This window comes from Salminus brasiliensis, chromosome 22 (assembly GCF_030463535.1).
Source record: "Salminus brasiliensis chromosome 22, fSalBra1.hap2, whole genome shotgun sequence".
Taxonomy (NCBI): Eukaryota; Metazoa; Chordata; class Actinopteri; order Characiformes; family Bryconidae; genus Salminus; species Salminus brasiliensis.
This window is the reverse complement of record NC_132899.1, coordinates 24,788,719-24,795,678: the sequence shown is the minus strand read 5'-3', so window position 1 is coordinate 24,795,678 and position 6,960 is coordinate 24,788,719.

The window sequence follows — 6,960 nt, the reverse complement described above, 5'->3', positions numbered from 1 at the left end:
CTAGATTAAAGAACTTTCTTCAGAGAGTAGATATAAGAAACTACTGCCCAAAAATGAATTCGGGGGGGGGGGTAGGAACACCAAAGCCAAAACCTAGTAGACCACCTTAACTCCCTATGTGAGATAAACCACACTTGGGGGATAGGAACACCAAAGCCAAAACCTAGTAGACCACCTTAACTCCCTATGTGAGATAAACCACACTTTAAAAGTGTTCATCTATTGAGAGAGTGAGGAAAAGGGGTTTGTCTTCATGCCTCTATACTGGTCTAATGATGCAGAGATGATCAAGGGAGGGGGGACAAACCATAAAGAACATTTTGCATTGGGTGCGCTGCTGGTGAAACAGCAAATCCAGGTGTTTTGAGGTGAATTGGATAGACATTGGTGTGAATTGGACAGACACTGGGGTAATTGAGGTGAACTGGACACACACTGGGGGGAAAATGAGGTGAACTGGACAGACACTGGGGTAAAAGAGGTGAAGTGAACCGACTGGGGTAAATTGTGAATTGAACAGACACTGAGGTGAATTGGTCAGACATTAAGGTAAATGAGGTGAATTGAACAGACACTGGGGTAAATGAGGTGAATTGGTCAGACATTAAGGTAAATGAGGTGAATTGGTCAGACATTAATGTAAATGAGGTGAATTGAACAGACACTGGGGTAAATGAGGTGAATTGGTCAGACATTAAGGTAAATGAGGTGAACTGGACAGACACTGAGGTGAATTGGACAGACACTGGGGTAAATGAGGTGAATTGGTCAGACATTAATGTAAATGAGGTGAATTGAACAGACACTGGGGTAAATTGAACAGACACTGGGGTAAATGAGGTGAATTGGTCAGACATTAAGGTAAATGAGGTGAATTGGTCAGACATTAAGGTAAATGAGGTGAACTGGACAGACATTAAGGTAAATGAGATGAATTGAACAGACATTAAGGTAAATGAGGTGAATTGGTCAGACATTAAGGTAAATGAGGTGAATTGGTCAGACATTAAGGTAAATGAGATGAATTGAACAGACATTAATGTAAATGAGGTGAACTGGACAGACATTAAGGTAAATGAGGTGAATTGGTCAGACATTAAGGTAACTGAGGTGAATTGGTCAGACATTAAGGTAAATGAGGTGAATTGGTCAGACATTAAGGTAAATGAGGTGAATTGAACAGACACTGGGGTAACTGAGGTGAATTGGTCAGACATTAAGGTAAATGAGGTGAATTGGTCAGACATTAAGGTAAATGAGGTAAATTGAACAGACACTGGGGTAAATGAGGTGAATTGGTCAGACATTAATGTAAATGAGGTGAATTGAACAGACATTAAGGTAAATGAGGTAAATTGAACAGACACTGGGGTAAATGAGGTGAATTGGTCAGACATTAATGTAAATGAGATGAATTGAACAGACATTAAGGTAAATGAGGTGAACTGGACAGACATTAATGTAAATGAGGTGAATTGAACAGACATTAAGGTAAATGAGGTGAATTGGTCAGACATTAAGGTAAATGAGGTGAATTGAACAGACACTGGGGTAAATGAGGTGAACTGGACAGACATTAAGGTAAATGAGGTGAATTGGTCAGACATTAATGTAAATGAGGTGAATTGAACAGACACTGGGGTAAATTGAACAGACACTGGGGTAAATGAGGTGAATTGGTCAGACATTAAGGTAAATGAGGTGAATTGGTCAGACATTAAGGTAAATGAGGTGAACTGGACAGACATTAAGGTAAATGAGGTGAATTGAACAGACACTGGGGTAACTGAGGTGAATTGGTCAGACATTAAGGTAAATGAGGTGAATTGGTCAGACATTAAGGTAAATGAGGTGAACTGGACAGACATTAAGGTAAATGAGATGAATTGAACAGACATTAAGGTAAATGAGGTGAATTGGTCAGACATTAAGGTAAATGAGGTGAATTGGTCAGACATTAAGGTAAATGAGATGAATTGAACAGACATTAATGTAAATGAGGTGAACTGGACAGACATTAAGGTAAATGAGGTGAATTGGTCAGACATTAAGGTAACTGAGGTGAATTGGTCAGACATTAAGGTAAATGAGGTGAATTGGTCAGACATTAAGGTAAATGAGGTGAATTGAACAGACACTGGGGTAACTGAGGTGAATTGGTCAGACATTAAGGTAAATGAGGTGAATTGGTCAGACATTAAGGTAAATGAGGTAAATTGAACAGACACTGGGGTAAATGAGGTGAATTGGTCAGACATTAATGTAAATGAGGTGAATTGAACAGACATTAAGGTAAATGAGGTAAATTGAACAGACACTGGGGTAAATGAGGTGAATTGGTCAGACATTAATGTAAATGAGATGAATTGAACAGACATTAAGGTAAATGAGGTGAACTGGACAGACATTAATGTAAATGAGGTGAATTGAACAGACATTAAGGTAAATGAGGTGAATTGGTCAGACATTAAGGTAAATGAGGTGAATTGAACAGACACTGGGGTAAATGAGGTGAACTGGACAGACATTAAGGTAAATGAGGTGAACTGGTCAGACATTAAGGTAAATGAGGTGAACTGGACAGACATTAATGTAAATGAGGTGAATTGAACAGACATTAATGTAAATGAGGTGAATTGAACAGACATTAAGGTAAATGAGATGAATTGAACAGACACTGGGGTAAATGAGGTGAATTGGTCAGACATTAAGGTAAATGAGATGAATTGGTCAGACATTAATGTAAATGAGGTGAATTGGTCAGACATTAAGGTAAATGAGGTGAATTGAACAGACATTAAGGTAAATGAGGTGAATTGAACAGACACTGGGGTAAATGAGGTGAACTGGACAGACATTAAGGTAAATGAGGTGAATTGAACAGACACTGGGGTAAATGAGGTGAATTGGTCAGACATTAAGGTAAATGAGGTGAACTGGACAGACATTAAGGTAAATGAGGTGAATTGGTCAGACATTAAGGTAAATGAGGTGAACTGGACAGACATTAAGGTAAATGAGGTGAATTGAACAGACACTGGGGTAAATGAGGTGAACTGGACAGACATTAAGGTAAATGAGGTGAACTGGACAGACATTTAGGTAAATGAGGTGAATTGGTCAGACATTAAGGTAAATGAGGTGAACTGGACAGACATTAAGGTAAATGAGGTGATCTGGACAGACATTAAGGTAAATGAGGTGAATTGGTCAGACATTAATGTAAATGAGGTGAATTGAACAGACATTAAGGTAAATGAGGTAAATTGAACAGACACTGGGGTAAATGAGGTGAACTGGACAGACATTAAGGTAAATGAGGTGAACTGGACAGACATTAATGTAAATGAGGTGAATTGAACAGACATTAAGGTAAATGAGGTAAATTGAACAGACACTGGGGTAAATGAGGTGAATTGAACAGACATTAAGGTAAATGAGGTAAATTGAACAGACACTGGGGTAAATGAGGTGAATTGGTCAGACATTAATGTAAATGAGGTGAATTGAACAGACATTAATGTAAATGAGGTGAATTGAACAGACATTAAGGTAAATGAGATGAATTGGTCAGACATTAATGTAAATGAGGTGAATTGGTCAGACATTAAGGTAAATGAGGTGAATTGGTCAGACATTAAGGTAAATGAGGTGAACTGGACAGACATTAAGGTAAATGAGATGAATTGAACAGACATTAAGGTAAATGAGGTGAATTGGTCAGACATTAAGGTAAATGAGGTGAATTGGTCAGACATTAAGGTAAATGAGGTGAATTGGTCAGACATTAATGTAAATGAGGTGAACTGGACAGACATTAAGGTAAATGAGGTGAATTGGTCAGACATTAAGGTAACTGAGGTGAATTGGTCAGACATTAAGGTAAATGAGGTGAATTGGTCAGACATTAAGGTAAATGAGGTGAATTGAACAGACACTGGGGTAACTGAGGTGAATTGGTCAGACATTAAGGTAAATGAGGTGAATTGGTCAGACATTAAGGTAAATGAGGTAAATTGAACAGACACTGGGGTAAATGAGGTGAATTGGTCAGACATTAATGTAAATGAGGTGAATTGAACAGACATTAATGTAAATGAGGTGAATTGAACAGACACTGGGGTAAATGAGGTGAATTGGTCAGACATTAAGGTAAATGAGATGAATTGGTCAGACATTAATGTAAATGAGGTGAATTGGTCAGACATTAAGGTAAATGAGGTGAATTGAACAGACATTAAGGTAAATGAGGTGAATTGAACAGACACTGGGGTAAATGAGGTGAACTGGACAGACATTAAGGTAAATGAGGTGAATTGAACAGACACTGGGGTAAATGAGGTGAATTGGTCAGACATTAAGGTAAATGAGGTGAACTGGACAGACATTAAGGTAAATGAGGTGAATTGGTCAGACATTAAGGTAAATGAGGTGAACTGGACAGACATTAAGGTAAATGAGGTGAATTGAACAGACACTGGGGTAACTGAGGTGAACTGGACAGACATTAAGGTAAATGAGGTGAACTGGACAGACATTTAGGTAAATGAGGTGAATTGGTCAGACATTAAGGTAAATGAGGTGAATTGGTCAGACATTAAGGTAAATGAGGTGAACTGGACAGACATTAAGGTAAATGAGGTGATCTGGACAGACATTAAGGTAAATGAGGTGAATTGAACAGACACTGGGGTAAATGAGGTGAATTGGTCAGACATTAAGGTAAATGAGGTGAATTGGTCAGACATTAAGGTAAATGAGGTGAACTGGACAGACATTAATGTAAATGAGGTGAATTGAACAGACATTAAGGTAAATGAGATGAATTGGTCAGACATTAATGTAAATGAGGTGAATTGGTCAGACATTAAGGTAAATGAGGTGAATTGAACAGACATTAAGGTAAATGAGGTGAATTGAACAGACACTGGGGTAAATGAGGTGAACTGGACAGACATTAAGGTAAATGAGGTGATCTGGACAGACATTAAGGTAAATGAGGTGAATTGAACAGACACTGGGGTAAATGAGGTGAATTGGTCAGACATTAAGGTAAATGAGGTGAACTGGACAGACATTAAGGTAAATGAGGTGAATTGGTCAGACATTAAGGTAAATGAGGTGAACTGGACAGACATTAAGGTAAATGAGGTGAATTGAACAGACACTGGGGTAAATGAGGTGAACTGGACAGACATTAAGGTAAATGAGGTGAACTGGACAGACATTAAGGTAAATGAGGTGAATTGGTCAGACATTAAGGTAAATGAGGTGAACTGGACAGACATTAAGGTAAATGAGGTGAATTGGTCAGACATTAAGGTAAATGAGGTGAACTGGACAGACATTAAGGTAAATGAGGTGAACTGGACAGACATTAAGGTAAATGAGGTGAATTGGTCAGACATTAAGGTAAATGAGGTGAACTGGACAGACATTAAGGTAAATGAGGTGAATTGAACAGACACTGGGGTAAATGAGGTGAATTGGTCAGACATTAAGGTAAATGAGGTGAACTGGACAGACATTAAGGTAAATGAGGTGAATTGGTCAGACATTAAGGTAAATGAGGTGAACTGGACAGACATTAAGGTAAATGAGGTGAATTGAACAGACACTGGGGTAAATGAGGTGAATTGAACAGACATTAAGGTAAATGAGATGAATTGGTCAGACATTAATGTAAATGAGGTGAATTGGTCAGACATTAAGGTAAATGAGGTGAATTGAACAGACATTAAGGTAAATGAGGTGAATTGAACAGACACTGGGGTAAATGAGGTGAACTGGACAGACATTAAGGTAAATGAGGTGAACTGGACAGACATTAAGGTAAATGAGGTGAATTGAACAGACACTGGGGTAAATGAGGTGATCTGGACAGACATTAAGGTAAATGAGGTGAATTGGTCAGACATTAAGGTAAATGAGGTGAATTGGTCAGACATTAAGGTAAATGAGGTGATCTGGACAGACATTAAGGTAAATGAGGTAAATTGAACAGACACTGGGGTAAATGAGGTGAATTGAACAGACACTGGGGTAAATGAGGTGAATTGGTCAGACATTAAGGTAAATGAGGTGAACTGGACAGACATTAAGGTAAATGAGATGAATTGAACAGACATTAAGGTAAATGAGATGAATTGAACAGACATTAAGGTAACTGAGGTGAATTGGTCAGACATTAAGGTAAATGAGGTGAATTGAACAGACACTGGGGTAACTGAGGTGAATTGGTCAGACAATAAGGTAAATGAGGTGAATTGGTCAGACATTAAGGTAAATGAGGTAAATTGAACAGACACTGGGGTAAATGAGGTGAATTGGTCAGACATTAATGTAAATGAGGTGAATTGAACAGACACTGGGGTAAATGAGGTGAATTGGTCAGACATTAAGGTAAATGAGGTGAACTGGACAGACATTAAGGTAAATGAGGTGAATTGGTCAGACATTAAGGTAAATGAGGTGAACTGGACAGACATTAATGTAAATGAGGTGAACTGGACAGACATTAAGGTAAATGAGGTGAACTGGACAGACATTAATGTAAATGAGGTGAACTGGACAGACATTAAGGTAAATGAGGTGAATTGAACAGACATTAATGTAAATGAGGTGAATTGAACAGACATTAATGTAAATGAGGTGAACTGGACAGACATTAAGGTAAATGAGGTGAATTGAACAGACATTAAGGTAAATGAGGTGAATTGGACAGACATTAAGGTAAATGAGGTGAACTGGACAGACATTAATGTAAATGAGGTGAACTGGACAGACATTAATGTAAATGAGGTGAACTGGACAGACATTAAGGTAAATGAGGTGAATTGAACAGACATTAATGTAAATGAGGTGAATTGAACAGACATTAATGTAAATGAGGTGAATTGAACAGACATTAAGGTAAATGAGGTGAACTGGACAGACATTAAGGTAAATGAGGTGAATTGA